Genomic DNA, 18,910 nt, shown 5'->3' with positions numbered 1-18,910 from the left:
TACAGAAATAAACGTTTTTTAAAAAACAAGGACTAAGTCATGTTTGAGTCACTCTGTTAGTAACATTTTGCTGTACTGCTTAATCAGGATGATAGGAACACTGTTGACACTTTTCAGCAAGTTGCAATCATGAAATACAGAAATAAACTGTTTTTCAAAAACAAGGTCTATGTCATGTTTGAGTCACTCTGTAAGTACCATTTTGCTGTACTGCTGAATCAGGATGATAGGAACACTGTTGACACGTTTCAGCAAGTTGCAATCATGAAATACAGAAATAAACAGTTTTTCACAACCAAGGTTTAAGTCATGTTTGAGTCACTCTGTAAGTACCATTTTGCTGTACTGCTTAATCAGGATGATAGGAACACTGTTGAAACTTTTCAGCAAGTTGCAATCATGTAATACAGAAATGAACGGTTTTCAAAAACAAGGTCTAAGTCTGTTTGAGTCAGTCTGTCACTACCATTTTGCTGTACTGTTTAAACTCGATGAAAGGAACATTGTTGACACTTTTCAGCAAGTTGCAATCATGAAATACAGAAATAAACAGTTTTTCACAAACAAGGTCTAAATCATGTTTGATGGACTGTAAGTTTCATTTTGCTGTACTGTTTAAACTCGATGAAAGGAACATTGTTGACACTTTTTGGCAAGTTGCAATCATGTAATACAGAAATAAACAGTTTTTCAAAAACAAGGTCTTAGTCATGTTTGAGTCACTCTGTAAGTGCCATTTTGCTGTACTGCTTAATCAGGATGATAGGAACACTGTTAACACTTTTCAGCAAGTTGCAATCATGTAATACAGAAATAAACGTTTTTTCAAAAACAAGGTCTAAGTCATTTTTGAGTCACTCTGTAAGTACCGTTTTGCTGTACTGCTGAATTGGGATGATAGGAACACTGTTGACACTTTTCAGCAAGTTGCAATCATGTAATACAGAAATAAACGTTTTTTCAAAAACAAGGACTAAGTCATGTTTGAGTCACTCTGTTAGTAACATTTTGCTGTACTGCTGAATCAGGGTGATAGGAACATTGTTGACACTTTTTAGCAAGTTGCAATCATGTAAAACAGAAATAAACAGTTTTTCAAAACAAGGTCTAAATCATGTTTGAGTCACTCTGTTAGTACCATTTTGCTGTACTGCTTAATCAGGATGATAGGAACACTGTTGACACTTTTCAGCAAGTTGCAATCATGAAATACAGAAATAAACAGTTTTTCAAAAACAAGGTCTAAGTCATGTTTGAGTCACTAAGTAAGTACCATTTTGCTGTACTGCTGAATTAGGATGATAGGAACACTGTTGACACTTTTCAGCAAGTTGCAATCATGTAATACAGAAATAAACAGTTTTTCAAAAACAAGGTCTTAGTCATGTTTGAGTCACTCTGTAAGTACCATTTTGCTGTACTGTTTAAACTCGATTAAAGGAACATTGTTGACACTTTTCAGCAAGTTGCAATCATGAAATACAGAAATAAACTGTTTTTCAAAAACAAGGTCTAAGTCATGTTTGAGTCACTCTGTAAGTACCATTTTGCTGTACTGCTTAATCAGGATGATAGGAACACTGTTGACACTTTTCAGCAAGTTGCAATCATGTAATACAGAAATAAACAGTTTTTCAAAAACAAGGTCTTAGTCATGTTTGAGTCACTCTGTAAGTGCCATTTTGCTGTACTGCTTAATTAGGATGATAGGAACACTGTAACACTTTTCAGCAAGTTGCAATCATGTAATACAGAAATAAACGTTTTTTCAAAAACAACGTGCAAGTCATGTTTGAGTCACTCTGTAAGTACCATTTTGCTGTACTGCTGAATTAGGATGATAGGAACACTGTTGACACTTTTCAGCAAGTTGCAATCATGTAATACAGAAATAAACAGTTTTTCAAAAACAAGGTCTTAGTCATGTTTGAGTCACTCTGTAAGTGCCATTTTGCTGTACTGCTTAATCAGGATGATAGGAACACTGTTGACACTTTTCAGCAAGTTGCAATCATGTAATACAGAAATAAACGTTTTTTAAAAAACAAGGACTAAGTCATGTTTGAGTCACTCTGTTAGTAACATTTTGCTGTACTGCTTAATCAGGATGATAGGAACACTGTTGACACTTTTCAGCAAGTTGCAATCATGAAATACAGAAATAAACTGTTTTTCAAAAACAAGGTCTATGTCATGTTTGAGTCACTCTGTAAGTACCATTTTGCTGTACTGCTGAATCAGGATGATAGGAACACTGTTGACACGTTTCAGCAAGTTGCAATCATGAAATACAGAAATAAACAGTTTTTCACAACCAAGGTTTAAGTCATGTTTGAGTCACTCTGTAAGTACCATTTTGCTGTACTGCTTAATCAGGATGATAGGAACACTGTTGAAACTTTTCAGCAAGTTGCAATCATGTAATACAGAAATAAACAGTTTTTCAAAAACAAGGTCTTAGTCATGTTTGAGTCACTCTGTAAGTGCCATTTTGCTGTACTGCTTAATCAGGATGATAGGAACACTGTTAACACTTTTCAGCAAGTTGCAATCATGTAATACAGAAATAAACGTTTTTTCAAAAACAAGGTCTAAGTCATTTTTGAGTCACTCTGTAAGTACCGTTTTGCTGTACTGCTGAATTGGGATGATAGGAACACTGTTGACACTTTTCAGCAAGTTGCAATCATGTAATACAGAAATAAACGTTTTTTCAAAAACAAGGACTAAGTCATGTTTGAGTCACTCTGTTAGTAACATTTTGCTGTACTGCTGAATCAGGGTGATAGGAACATTGTTGACACTTTTTAGCAAGTTGCAATCATGTAAAACAGAAATAAACAGTTTTTCAAAACAAGGTCTAAATCATGTTTGAGTCACTCTGTTAGTACCATTTTGCTGTACTGCTTAATCAGGATGATAGGAACACTGTTGACACTTTTCAGCAAGTTGCAATCATGAAATACAGAAATAAACAGTTTTTCAAAAACAAGGTCTAAGTCATGTTTGAGTCACTATGTAAGTACCATTTTGCTGTACTGCTGAATTAGGATGATAGGAACACTGTTGACACTTTTCAGCAAGTTGCAATCATGTAATACAGAAATAAACAGTTTTTCAAAAACAAGGTATTAGTCATGTTTGAGTCACTCTGTAAGTACCATTTTGCTGTACTGTTTAAACTCGATGAAAGGAACATTGTTGACACTTTTCAGCAAGTTGCAATCATGAAATACAGAAATAAACAGTTTTTCAAAAACAAGGTCTAAGTCATGTTTGAGTCACTCTGTAAGTACCATTTTGCTGTACTGCTTAATCAGGATGATAGGAACACTGTTGACACTTTTCAGCAAGTTGCAATCATGTAATACAGAAATAAACAGTTTTTCAAAAACAAGGTCTTAGTCATGTTTGAGTCACTCTGTAAGTGCCATTTTGCTGTACTGCTTAATCAGGATGATAGGAACACTGTTGACACTTTTCAGCAAGTTGCAATCATGTAATATAGAAATAAACAGTTTTTCAAAAACAAGGTCTTAGTCATGTTTGAGTCACTCTGTAAGTGCCATTTTGCTGTACTGCTTAATAAGGATGATAGGAACACTGTTAACACTTTTCAGCAAGTTGCAATCATGTAATACAGAAATAAACGTTTTTTTAAAAACAAGGACTAAGTCATGTTTGAGTCACTCTGTTAGTAACATTTTGCTGTACTGCTGAATCAGGATTGTAGGAACACTGTTGACACTTTTTAGCAAGTTGCAATCATGTAAAACAGAAATAAACAGTTTTTCAAAACAAGGTCTAAATCATGTTTGAGTCACTCTGTTAGTACCATTTTGCTGTACTGCTTAATCAGGATTGTAGGAACACTGTTGACACTTTTCAGCAAGTTGCAATCATGAAATACAGAAATAAACAGTTTTTCAAAAACAAGGTCTAAGTCTGTTTGAGTCAGTCTGTCTCTACCATTTTGCTGTACTGTCTAAACTCGATGAAAGGAACATTGTTGACACTTTTCAGCAAGTTGCAATCATGTAATACAGAAATAAACAGTTTTTCACAAACAAGGTCTAAATCATGTTTGATGGACTCTGTAAGTTTCATTTTGCTGTACTGTTTAAACTCGATGAAAGGAACATTGTTGACACTTTTCAGCAAGTTGCAATCATGAAATACAGAAATAAACAGTTTTTCACAAACAAGGTCTAAATCATGTTTGATGGACTCTGTAAGTTTCATTTTGCTGTACTGTTTAAACTCGATGAAAGGAACATTGTTGACACTTTTCAGCAAGTTGCAATCATGTAATACAGAAATAAACATTTTTTCAAAAACAAGGTCTAAGTCATGTTTGAGTCACTCTGTAAGTACCATTTTTCTGTACTGCTGAATTAGGATGATAGGAACACTGTTGACACTTTTCTGCAAGTTGCAATCATGTAATACAGAAATAAACAGTTTTTCAAAAACAAGGTCTTAGTCATGTTTGAGTCACTCTGTAAGTACCATTTTGCTGTACTGTTTAAACTCGATGAAAGGAACATTGTTGACACTTTTCAGCAAGTTGCAATCATGAAATACAGAAATAAACAGTTTTTCTAAAACAAGGTCTAAGTCATGTTTGAGTCACTCTGTAAGTACCATTTTGCTGTCCTGCTGAATTAGGATGATAGGAACACTGTTGACACTTTTCAGCAAGTTGCAATCATGTAATACAGAAATAAACAGTTTTTCAAAAACAAGGTCTTAGTCATGTTTGAGTCACTCTGTAAGTGCCATTTTGCTGTACTGCTTAATCAGGATCATAGGAACACTGTTGACACTTTTCAGCAAGTTGCAATCATGTAATACAGAAATAAATGTTTTTTCAAAAACAAGGTCTAAGTCATGTTTGAGTCACTCTGTAAGTACCATTTTGCTGTACTGCTGAATTAGGATGATAGGAACACTGTTGACACTTTTCAGCAAGTTGCAATCATGTAATATACAAATAAACAGTTTTTCAAAAACAAGGTCTTAGTCATGTTTGAGTCACTCTGTAAGTGCCATTTTGCTGTACTGCTTAATCAGGATGATAGGAACACTGTTAACACTTTTCAGCAAGTTGCAATCATGTAATACAGAAATAAACGTTTTTTTAAAAACAAGGACTAAGTCATGTTTGAGTCACTCTGTTAGTAACATTTTGCTGTACTGCTGAATCAGGATTGTAGGAACACTGTTGACACTTTTTAGCAAGTTGCAATCATGTAAAACAGAAATAAACAGTTTTTCAAAACAAGGTCTAAATCATGTTTGAGTCACTGTTAGTACCATTTTGCTGTACTGCTTAATCAGGATTGTAGGAACACTGTTGAAACTTTTCAGCAAGTTGCAATCATGAAATACAGAAATAAACAGTTTTTCAAAAACAAGGTCTAAGTCTGTTTGAGTCAGTCTGTCTCTACCATTTTGCTGTACTGTCTAAACTCGATGAAAGGAACATTGTTGACACTTTTCAGCAAGTTGCAATCATGTAATACAGAAATAAACAGTTTTTCACAAACAAGGTCTAAATCATGTTTGATGGACTCTGTAGGTTTCATTTTGCTGTACTGTTTAAACTCGATGAAAGGAACATTGTTGACACTTTTCAGCAAGTTGCAATCATGTAATACAGAAATAAACGTTTTTTCAAAAACAAGGTCTAAGTCATGTTTGAGTCACTCTGTAAGTACCATTTTGCTGTACTGCTGAATTAGGATGATAGGAACACTGTTGACACTTTTCTGCAAGTTGCAATCATGTAATACAGAAATAAACAGTTTTTCAAAAACAAGGTCTTAGTCATGTTTGAGTCACTCTGTAAGTACCATTTTGCTGTACTGTTTAAACTCGATGAAAGGAACATTGTTGACACTTTTCAGCAAGTTGCAATCATGTAATACAGAAATAAACAGTTTTTCTAAAACAATGTCTAAGTCATGTTTGAGTCACTCTGTAAGTACCATTTTGCTGTCCTGCTGAATTAGGATGATAGGAACACTGTTGACACTTTTCAGCAAGTTGCAATCATGTAATACAGAAATAAACAGTTTTTCAAAAACAAGGTCTTAGTCATGTTTGAGTCACTCTGTAAGTGCCATTTTGCTGTACTGCTTAATCAGGATGATAGGAACACTGTTGACACTTTTCAGCAAGTTGCAATCATGTAATACAGAAATAAATGTTTTTTCAAAAACAAGGTCTAAGTCATGTTTGAGTCACTCTGTAAGTACCATTTTGCTGTACTGCTGAATTAGGATGATAGGAACACTGTTGACACTTTTCAGCAAGTTGCAATCATGTAATATACAAATAAACAGTTTTTCAAAAACAAGGTCTTAGTCATGTTTGAGTCACTCTGTAAGTGCCATTTTGCTGTACTGCTTAATCAGGATGATAGGAACACTGTTAACACTTTTCAGCAAGTTGCAATCATGTAATACAGAAATAAACGTTTTTTTAAAAACAAGGACTAAGTCATGTTTGAGTCACTCTGTTAGTAACATTTTGCTGTACTGCTGAATCAGGATTGTAGGAACACTGTTGACACTTTTTAGCAAGTTGCAATCATGTAAAACAGAAATAAACAGTTTTTCAAAACAAGGTCTAAATCATGTTTGAGTCACTGTTAGTACCATTTTGCTGTACTGCTTAATCAGGATTGTAGGAACACTGTTGAAACTTTTCAGCAAGTTGCAATCATGAAATACAGAAATAAACAGTTTTTCAAAAACAAGGTCGAAGTCTGTTTGAGTCAGTCTGTCTCTACCATTTTGCTGTACTGTCTAAACTCGATGAAAGGAACATTGTTGACACTTTTCAGCAAGTTGCAATCATGTAATACAGAAATAAACAGTTTTTCACAAACAAGGTCTAAATCATGTTTGATGGACTCTGTAAGTTTCATTTTGCTGTACTGTTTAAACTCGATGAAAGGAACATTGTTGACACTTTTCAGCAAGTTGCAATCATGTAATACAGAAATAAACAGTTTTTCAAAAACAAGGTCTTAGTCATGTTTGAGTCACTCTGTAAGTGCCATTTTGCTGTACTGCTTAATCAGGATGATAGGAACACTGTTAACACTTTTCAGCAAGTTGCAATCATGTAATACAGAAATAAACGTTTTTTCAAAAACAAGGACTAAGTCATGTTTGAGTCACTCTGTTAGTAACATTTTGCTGTACTGCTGAATCAGGATGATAGGAACATTGTTGACACTTTTTAGCAAGTTGCAATCATGTAAAACAGAAATAAACAGTTTTTCAAAACAAGGTCTAAATCATGTTTGAGTCACTCTGTTAGTACCATTTTGCTGTACTGCTTAATCAGGATGATAGGAACACTGTTGACACTTTTCAGCAAGTTGCAATCATGAAATACAGAAATAAACTGTTTTTCAAAAACAAGGTCTATGTCATGTTTGAGTCACTCTGTAAGTACCATTTTGCTGTACTGCTGAATCAGGATGATAGGAACACTGTTGACACGTTTCAGCAAGTTGCAATCATGAAATACAGAAATGAACGGTTTTCAAAAACAAGGTCTAAGTCTGTTTGAGTCAGTCTGTCACTACCATTTTGCTGTACTGTTTAAACTCGATGAAAGGAACATTGTTGACACTTTTCAGCAAGTTGCAATCATGAAATACAGAAATAAACAGTTTTTCACAAACAAGGTCTAAATCATGTTTGATGGACTGTAAGTTTCATTTTGCTGTACTGTTTAAACTCGATGAAAGGAACATTGTTGACACTTTTCGGCAAGTTGCAATCATGTAATTCAGAAATAAACAGTTTTTCAAAAACAAGGTCTTAGTCATGTTTGAGTCACTCTGTAAGTGCCATTTTGCTGTACTGCTTAATCAGGATGATAGGAACACTGTTAACACTTTTCAGCAAGTTGCAATCATGTAATACAGAAATAAACGTTTTTTCAAAAACAAGGTCTAAGTCATTTTTGAGTCACTCTGTAAGTACCGTTTTGCTGTACTGCTGAATTGGGATGATAGGTACACTGTTGACACTTTTCAGCAAGTTGCAATCATGTAATATACAAATAAACAGTTTTTCAAAAACAAGGTCTTAGTCATGTTTGAGTCACTCTGTAAGTGCCATTTTGCTGTACTGCTTAATCAGGATGATAGGAACACTGTTAACACTTTTCAGCAAGTTGCAATCATGTAATACAGAAATAAACGTTTTTTTAAAAACAAGGACTAAGTCATGTTTGAGTCACTCTGTTAGTAACATTTTGCTGTACTGCTGAATCAGGATTGTAGGAACACTGTTGACACTTTTTAGCAAGTTGCAATCATGTAAAACAGAAATAAACAGTTTTTCAAAACAAGGTCTAAATCATGTTTGAGTCACTCTGTAAGTACCATTTTGCTGTACTGCTGAATCAGGATGATAGGAACACTGTTGACACTTTTCAGCAAGTTGCAATCATGTAATACAGAAATAAACAGTTTTTCAAAAACAAGGTCTTAGTCATGTTTGAGTCACTCTGTAAGTGCCATTTTGCTGTACTGCTTAATCAGGATGATAGGAACACTGTTGACACTTTTCAGCAAGTTGCAATCATGTAATACAGAAATAAACTGTTTTTCAAAAACAAGGTCTAAGTCATGTTTGAGTCACTCTGTAAGTACCATTTTGCTGTACTGCTGAATCAGGATGATAGGAACACTGTTGACACTTTTCAGCAAGTTGCAATCATGTAATACAGAAATAAACAGTTTTTCAAAAACAAGGTCTTAGTCATGTTTGAGTCACTCTGTTAGTAACATTTTGCTGTACTGCTGAATCAGGATTGTAGGAACACTGTTGACACTTTTTAGCAAGTTGCAATCATGTAAAACAGAAATAAACAGTTTTTCAAAACAAGGTCTAAATCATGTTTGAGTCACTGTTAGTACCATTTTGCTGTACTGCTTAATCAGGATTGTAGGAACACTGTTGAAACTTTTCAGCAAGTTGCAATCATGAAATACAGAAATAAACAGTTTTTCAAAAACAAGGTCTAAGTCTGTTTGAGTCAGTCTGTCTCTACCATTTTGCTGTACTGTCTAAACTCGATGAAAGGAACATTGTTGACACTTTTCAGCAAGTTGCAATCATGTAATACAGAAATAAACAGTTTTTCACAAACAAGGTCTAAATCATGTTTGATGGACTCTGTAAGTTTCATTTTGCTGTACTGTTTAAACTCGATGAAAGGAACATTGTTGACACTTTTCAGCAAGTTGCAATCATGTAATACAGAAATAAACAGTTTTTCAAAAACAAGGTCTTAGTCATGTTTGAGTCACTCTGTAAGTGCCATTTTGCTGTACTGCTTAATCAGGATGATAGGAACACTGTTAACACTTTTCAGCAAGTTGCAATCATGTAATACAGAAATAAACGTTTTTTCAAAAACAAGGACTAAGTCATGTTTGAGTCACTCTGTTAGTAACATTTTGCTGTACTGCTGAATCAGGATGATAGGAACATTGTTGACACTTTTTAGCAAGTTGCAATCATGTAAAACAGAAATAAACAGTTTTTCAAAACAAGGTCTAAATCATGTTTGAGTCACTCTGTTAGTACCATTTTGCTGTACTGCTTAATCAGGATGATAGGAACACTGTTGACACTTTTCAGCAAGTTGCAATCATGAAATACAGAAATAAACTGTTTTTCAAAAACAAGGTCTATGTCATGTTTGAGTCACTCTGTAAGTACCATTTTGCTGTACTGCTGAATCAGGATGATAGGAACACTGTTGACACGTTTCAGCAAGTTGCAATCATGAAATACAGAAATAAACAGTTTTTCACAACCAAGGTTTAAGTCATGTTTGAGTCACTCTGTAAGTACCATTTTGCTGTACTGCTTAATCAGGATGATAGGAACACTGTTGAAACTTTTCAGCAAGTTGCAATCATGTAATACAGAAATGAACGGTTTTCAAAAACAAGGTCTAAGTCTGTTTGAGTCAGTCTGTCACTACCATTTTGCTGTACTGTTTAAACTCGATGAAAGGAACATTGTTGACACTTTTCAGCAAGTTGCAATCATGAAATACAGAAATAAACAGTTTTTCACAAACAAGGTCTAAATCATGTTTGATGGACCTGTAAGTTTCATTTTGCTGTACTGTTTAAACTCGATGAAAGGAACATTGTTGACACTTTTCGGCAAGTTGCAATCATGTAATACAGAAATAAACAGTTTTTCAAAAACAAGGTCTTAGTCATGTTTGAGTCACTCTGTAAGTGCCATTTTGCTGTACTGCTTAATCAGGATGATAGGAACACTGTTGACACTTTTCAGCAAGTTGCAATCATGTAATACAGAAATAAACGTTTTTTCAAAAACAAGGTCTAAGTCATGTTTGAGTCACTCTGTAAGTACCATTTTGCTGTACTGCTGAATTAGGATGATAGGAACACTGTTGACACTTTTCAGCAAGTTGCAATCATGTAATATACAAATAAACAGTTTTTCAAAAACAAGGTCTTAGTCATGTTTGAGTCACTCTGTAAGTGCCATTTTGCTGTACTGCTTAATCAGGATGATAGGAACACTGTTAACACTTTTCAGCAAGTTGCAATCATGTAATACAGAAATAAACGTTTTTTTAAAAACAAGGACTAAGTCATGTTTGAGTCACTCTGTTAGTAACATTTTGCTGTACTGCTGAATCAGGATTGTAGGAACACTGTTGACACTTTTTAGCAAGTTGCAATCATGTAAAACAGAAATAAACAGTTTTTCAAAACAAGGTCTAAATCATGTTTGAGTCACTGTTAGTACCATTTTGCTGTACTGCTTAATCAGGATTGTAGGAACACTGTTGAAACTTTTCAGCAAGTTGCAATCATGAAATACAGAAATAAACAGTTTTTCAAAAACAAGGTCTAAGTCTGTTTGAGTCAGTCTGTCTCTACCATTTTGCTGTACTGTCTAAACTCGATGAAAGGAACATTGTTGACACTTTTCAGCAAGTTGCAATCATGTAATACAGAAATAAACAGTTTTTCACAAACAAGGTCTAAATCATGTTTGATGGACTCTGTAAGTTTCATTTTGCTGTACTGTTTAAACTCGATGAAAGGAACATTGTTGACACTTTTCAGCAAGTTGCAATCATGTAATACAGAAATAAACAGTTTTTCAAAAACAAGGTCTTAGTCATGTTTGAGTCACTCTGTAAGTGCCATTTTGCTGTACTGCTTAATCAGGATGATAGGAACACTGTTAACACTTTTCAGCAAGTTGCAATCATGTAATACAGAAATAAACGTTTTTTCAAAAACAAGGACTAAGTCATGTTTGAGTCACTCTGTAAGTACCATTTTGCTGTACTGCTGAATCAGGATGATAGGAACACTGTTGACACTTTTCAGCAAGTTGCAATCATGTAATACAGAAATAAACAGTTTTTCAAAACAAGGTCTAAGTCATGTTTGAGTCACTCTGTTAGTACCATTTTGCTGTACTGCTTAATCAGGATGATAGGAACACTGTTGACACTTTTCAGCAAGTTGCAATCATGAAATACAGAAATAAACAGTTTTTCAAAAACAAGGTCTAAGTCATGTTTGAGTCACTCTGTAAGTACCATTTTGCTGTACTGCTGAATCAGGATGATAGGAACACTGTTGACACTTTTCAGCAAGTTGCAATCATGAAATACAGAAATAAACAGTTTTTCACAAACAAGGTCTAAGTCATGTTTGAGTCACTCTGTAAGTACCATTTTGCTGTACTGCTTAATCAGGATGATAGGAACACTGTTGAAACTTTTCAGCAAGTTGCAATCATGTAATACAGAAATGAACGGTTTTCAAAAACAAGGTCTAAGTCTGTTTGAGTCAGTCTGTCACTACCATTTTGCTGTACTGTTTAAACTCGATGAAAGGAACATTGTTGACACTTTTCAGCAAGTTGCAATCATGTAATACAGAAATAAACAGTTTTTCAAAAACAAGGTCTTAGTCATGTTTGAGTCACTCTGTAAGTGCCATTTTGCTGTACTGCTTAATCAGGATGATAGGAACACTGTTAACACTTTTCAGCAAGTTGCAATCATGTAATACAGAAATAAACGTTTTTTCAAAAACAAGGACTAAGTCATGTTTGAGTCACTCTGTTAGTAACATTTTGCTGTACTGCTGAATCTGGGTGATAGGAACATTGTTGACACTTTTTAGCAAGTTGCAATCATGTAAAACAGAAATAAACAGTTTTTCAAAACAAGGTCTAAATCATGTTTGAGTCACTCTGTTAGTACCATTTTGCTGTACTGCTTAATCAGGATGATAGGAACACTGTTGACACTTTTCAGCAAGTTGCAATCATGAAATACGGAAATAAACTGTTTTTCAAAAACAAGGTCTATGTCATGTTTGAGTCACTCTGTAAGTACCATTTTGCTGTACTGTTTAAACTCGATGAAAGGAACATTGTTGACACTTTTCGGCAAGTTGCAATCATGTAATACAGAAATAAACAGTTTTTCAAAAACAAGGTCTTAGTCATGTTTGAGTCACTCTGTAAGTGCCATTTTGCTGTACTGCTTAATCAGGATGATAGGAACACTGTTAACACTTTTCAGCAAGTTGCAATCATGTAATACAGAAATAAACGTTTTTTCAAAAACAAGGTCTAAGTCATTTTTGAGTCACTCTGTAAGTACCGTTTTGCTGTACTGCTGAATTGGGATGATAGGAACACTGTTGACACTTTTCAGCAAGTTGCAATCATGTAATATACAAATAAACAGTTTTTCAAAAACAAGGTCTTAGTCATGTTTGAGTCACTCTGTAAGTGCCATTTTGCTGTACTGCTTAATCAGGATGATAGGAACACTGTTAACACTTTTCAGCAAGTTGCAATCATGTAATACAGAAATAAACGTTTTTTTAAAAACAAGGACTAAGTCATGTTTGAGTCACTCTGTTAGTAACATTTTGCTGTACTGCTGAATCAGGATTGTAGGAACACTGTTGACACTTTTTAGCAAGTTGCAATCATGTAAAACAGAAATAAACAGTTTTTCAAAACAAGGTCTAAATCATGTTTGAGTCACTGTTAGTACCATTTTGCTGTACTGCTTAATCAGGATTGTAGGAACACTGTTGAAACTTTTCAGCAAGTTGCAATCATGAAATACAGAAATAAACAGTTTTTCAAAAACAAGGTCTAAGTCTGTTTGAGTCAGTCTGTCTCTACCATTTTGCTGTACTGTCTAAACTCGATGAAAGGAACATTGTTGACACTTTTCAGCAAGTTGCAATCATGTAATACAGAAATAAACAGTTTTTCACAAACAAGGTCTAAATCATGTTTGATGGACTCTGTAAGTTTCATTTTGCTGTACTGTTTAAACTCGATGAAAGGAACATTGTTGACACTTTTCAGCAAGTTGCAATCATGTAATACAGAAATAAACAGTTTTTCAAAAACAAGGTCTTAGTCATGTTTGAGTCACTCTGTAAGTGCCATTTTGCTGTACTGCTTAATCAGGATGATAGGAACACTGTTAACACTTTTCAGCAAGTTGCAATCATGTAATACAGAAATAAACGTTTTTTTAAAAACAAGGACTAAGTCATGTTTGAGTCACTCTGTTAGTAACATTTTGCTGTACTGCTGAATCAGGATTGTAGGAACACTGTTGACACTTTTTAGCAAGTTGCAATCATGTAAAACAGAAATAAACAGTTTTTCAAAACAAGGTCTAAATCATGTTTGAGTCACTGTTAGTACCATTTTGCTGTACTGCTTAATCAGGATTGTAGGAACACTGTTGAAACTTTTCAGCAAGTTGCAATCATGAAATACAGAAATAAACAGTTTTTCAAAAACAAGGTCTAAGTCTGTTTGAGTCAGTCTGTCTCTACCATTTTGCTGTACTGTCTAAACTCGATGAAAGGAACATTGTTGACACTTTTCAGCAAGTTGCAATCATGTAATACAGAAATAAACAGTTTTTCACAAACAAGGTCTAAATCATGTTTGATGGACTCTGTAAGTTTCATTTTGCTGTACTGTTTAAACTCGATGAAAGGAACATTGTTGACACTTTTCAGCAAGTTGCAATCATGTAATACAGAAATAAACAGTTTTTCAAAAACAAGGTCTTAGTCATGTTTGAGTCACTCTGTAAGTGCCATTTTGCTGTACTGCTTAATCAGGATGATAGGAACACTGTTAACACTTTTCAGCAAGTTGCAATCATGTAATACAGAAATAAACGTTTTTTCAAAAACAAGGACTAAGTCATGTTTGAGTCACTCTGTTAGTAACATTTTGCTGTACTGCTGAATCAGGATGATAGGAACATTGTTGACACTTTTTAGCAAGTTGCAATCATGTAAAACAGAAATAAACAGTTTTTCAAAACAAGGTCTAAATCATGTTTGAGTCACTCTGTTAGTACCATTTTGCTGTACTGCTTAATCAGGATGATAGGAACACTGTTGACACTTTTCAGCAAGTTGCAATCATGAAATACAGAAATAAACTGTTTTTCAAAAACAAGGTCTATGTCATGTTTGAGTCACTATGTAAGTACCATTTTGCTGTACTGTTTAAACTCGATGAAAGGAACACTGTTGACACTTTTCAACAAGTTGCAATCATGTAATACAGAAATAAACAGTTTTTCAAAACAAGGTCTAAGTCATGTTTGAGTCACTCTGTAAGTACCATTTTGCTGTACTGCTTAATCAGGATGATAGGAACACTGTTGACACTTTTCAGCAAGTTGCAATCATGAAATATAGAAATAAACAGTTTTTCAAAAACAAGGTCTTAGTCATGTTTGAGTCACTCTGTAAGTACCATTTTGCTGTACTGTTTAAACTCGATGAAAGGAACATTGTTGACACTTTTCGGCAAGTTGCAATCATGTAATACAGAAATAAACAGTTTTTCAAAAACAAGGTCTTAGTCATGTTTGAGTCACTCTGTAAGTGCCATTTTGCTGTACTGCTTAATCAGGATGATAGGAACACTGTTAACACTTTTCAGCAAGTTGCAATCATGTAATACAGAAATAAACGTTTTTTCAAAAACAAGGTCTAAGTCATTTTTGAGTCACTCTGTAAGTACCGTTTTGCTGTACTGCTGAATTGGGATGATAGGAACACTGTTGACACTTTTCAGCAAGTTGCAATCATGTAATACAGAAATAAACGTTTTTTCAAAAACAAGGACTAAGTCATGTTTGAGTCACTCTGTTAGTAACATTTTGCTGTACTGCTGAATCAGGGTGATATGAACATTGTTGACACTTTTTAGCAAGTTGCAATCATGTAAAACAGAAATAAACAGTTTTTCAAAACAAGGTCTAAATCATGTTTGAGTCACTCTGTTAGTACCATTTTGCTGTACTGCTTAATCAGGATGATAGGAACACTGTTGACACTTTTCAGCAAGTTGCAATCATGAAATACGGAAATAAACTTTTTTTCAAAAACAAGGTCTATGTCATGTTTGAGTCACTATGTAAGTACCATTTTGCTGTACTGTTTAAACTCGATGAAAGGAACACTGTTGACACTTTTCAGCAAGTTGCAATCATGTAATACAGAAATAAACAGTTTTTCAAAAACAAGGTCTTAGTCATGTTTGAGTCACTCTGTAAGTGCCATTTTGCTGTACTGCTTAATTAGGATGATAGGAACACTGTAACACTTTTCAGCAAGTTGCAATCATGTAATACAGAAATAAACGTTTTTTCAAAAACAAGGTCTAAGTCATGTTTGAGTCACTCTGTAAGTACCATTTTGCTGTACTGTTTAAACTCGATGAAAGGAACATTGTTGACACTTTTCAGCAAGTTGCAATCATGAAATACAGAAATAAACAGTTTTTCTAAAACAAGGTCTAAGTCATGTTTGAGTCACTCTGTAAGTACCATTTTGCTGTCCTGCTGAATTAGGATGATAGGAACACTGTTGACACTTTTCAGCAAGTTGCAATCATGAAATACAGAAATAAACAGTTTTTCAAAAACAAGGTCTAAGTCTGTTTGAGTCAGTCTGTCTCTACCATTTTGCTGTACTGTCTAAACTCGATGAAAGGAACATTGTTGACACTTTTCAGCAAGTTGCAATCATGTAATACAGAAATAAACAGTTTTTCACAAACAAGGTCTAAATCATGTTTGATGGACTCTGTAAGTTTCATTTTGCTGTACTGTTTAAACTCGATGAAAGGAACATTGTTGACACTTTTCAGCAAGTTGCAATCATGAAATACAGAAATAAACAGTTTTTCACAAACAAGGTCTGAATCATGTTTGATGGACTCTGTAAGTTTCATTTTGCTGTACTGTTTAAACTCGATGAAAGGAACATTGTTGACACTTTTCAGCAAGTTGCAATCATGTAATACAGAAATAAACAGTTTTTCAAAAACAAGGTCTTAGTCATGTTTGAGTCACTCTGTAAGTGCCATTTTGCTGTACTGCTTAATCAGGATGATAGGAACACTGTTAACACTTTTCAGCAAGTTGCAATCATGTAATACAGAAATAAACGTTTTTTCAAAAACAAGGTCTAAGTCATTTTTGAGTCACTCTGTAAGTACCATTTTGCTGTACTGCTGAATTGGGATGATAGGAACACTGTTGACACTTTTCAGCAAGTTGCAATCATGTAATACAGAAATAAACGTTTTTTCAAAAACAAGGACTAAGTCATGTTTGAGTCACTCTGTTAGTAACATTTTGCTGTACTGCTGAATCAGGATGATAGGAACATTGTTGACACTTTTTAGCAAGTTGCAATCATGTAAAACAGAAATAAACAGTTTTTCAAAACAAGGTCTAAATCATGTTTGAGTCACTCTGTTAGTACCATTTTGCTGTACTGCTTAATCAGGATGACAGGAACACTGTTGACACTTTTCAGCAAGTTGCAATCATGAAATACAGAAATAAACTGTTTTTCAAAAACAAGGTCTATGTCATGTTTGAGTCACTCTGTAAGTACCATTTTGCTGTACTGTTTAAACTCGATGAAAGGAACATTGTTGACACTTTTCAGCAAGTTGCAATCATGTAATACAGAAATAAACAGTTTTTCAAAACAAGGTCTAAGTCATGTTTGAGTCACTCTTTAAGTACCATTTTGCTGTACTGCTTAATCAGGATGATAGGAACACTGTTGACACTTTTCAGCAAGTTGCAATCATGAAATATAGAAATAAACAGTTTTTCAAAAACAAGGTCTAAGTCATGTTTGAGTCACTCTGTAAGTACCATTTTGCTGTACTGCTTAATCAGGATGATAGGAACACTGTTGACACTTTTCAGCAAGTTGCAATCATGTAATACAGAAATAAACAGTTTTTCAAAAACAAGGTCTTAGTCATGTTTGAGTCACTCTGTAAGTGCCATTTTGCTGTACTGCTTAATTAGGATGATAGGAACACTGTTAACACTTTTCAGCAAGTTGCAATCATGTAATACAGAAATAAACGTTTTTTCAAAAACAAGGTCTAAGTCATGTTTGAGTCACTCTGTAAGTACCATTTTGCTGTACTGCTGAATTAGGATGATAGGAACACTGTTGACACTTTTCAGCAAGTTGCAATCATGTAATACAGAAATAAACAGTTTTTCAAAAACAAGGTCTTAGTCATGTTTGAGTCACTCTGTAAGTACCATTTTGCTGTACTGTTTAAACTCGATGAAAGGAACATTGTTGACACTTTTCAGCAAGTTGCAATCATGAAATACAGAAATAAACAGTTTTTCAAAAACAAGGTCTAAGTCATGTTTGAGTCATTCTGTAAGTACCATTTTGCTGTACTGCTTAATCAGGATGATAGGAACACTGTTGACACTTTTCAGCAAGTTGCAATCATGAAATACGGAAATAAACTGTTTTTCAAAAACAAGGTCTATGTCATGTTTGAGTCACTATGTAAGTACCATTTTGCTGTACTGTTTAAACTCGATGAAAGGAACACTGTTGACACTTTTCAGCAAGTTGCAATCATGTAATACAGAAATAAACAGTTTTTCAAAAACAAGGTCTTAGTCATGTTTGAGTCACTCTGTAAGTGCCATTTTGCTGTACTGCTTAATTAGGATGATAGGAACACTGTTAACACTTTTCAGCAAGTTGCAATCATGTAATACAGAAATAAACGTTTTTTCAAAAACAAGGTCTAAGTCATGTTTGAGTCACTCTGTAAGTACCATTTTGCTGTACTGCTGAATTAGGATGATAGGAACACTGTTGACACTTTTCAGCAAGTTGCAATCATGTAATACAGAAATAAACAGTTTTTCAAAAACAAGGTCTTAGTCATGTTTGAGTCACTCTGTAAGTACCATTTTGCTGTACTGTTTAAACTCGATGAAAGGAACATTGTTGACACTTTTCAGCAAGTTGCAATCATGAAATACAGAAATAAACAGTTTTTCAAAAACAAGGTCTAAGTCATGTTTGAGTCATTCTGTAAGTACCATTTTGCTGTACTGCTTAATCAGGATGATAGGAACACTGTTGACACTTTTCAGCAAGTTGCAATCATGTAATACAGAAATAAACAGTTTTTCAAAAACAAGGTCTTAGTCATGTTTGAGTCACTCTGTAAGTGCCATTTTGCTGTACTGCTTATTTAGGATGATAGGAACACTGTAACACTTTTCAGCAAGTTGCAATCATGTAATACAGAAATAAACAGTTTTTTCAAAAACAAGGTCTAAGTCATGTTTGAGTCACTCTGTAAGTACCATTTTGCTGTACTGCTGAATTAGGATGATAGGAACACTGTTGACACTTTTCAGCAAGTTGCAATCATGTAATACAGAAATAAACAGTTTTTCAAAAACAAGGTCTTAGTCATGTTTGAGTCACTCTGTAAGTACC

This window comes from Salmo salar, chromosome 06 (genome assembly GCF_965601325.2).
Source record: "Salmo salar chromosome 06, fSalSal1, whole genome shotgun sequence".
Lineage (NCBI taxonomy): Eukaryota > Metazoa > Chordata > Actinopteri > Salmoniformes > Salmonidae > Salmo > Salmo salar.
The sequence above is the reverse complement of the archived record's forward strand: the minus strand, read 5'-3'. Positions refer to the sequence as shown.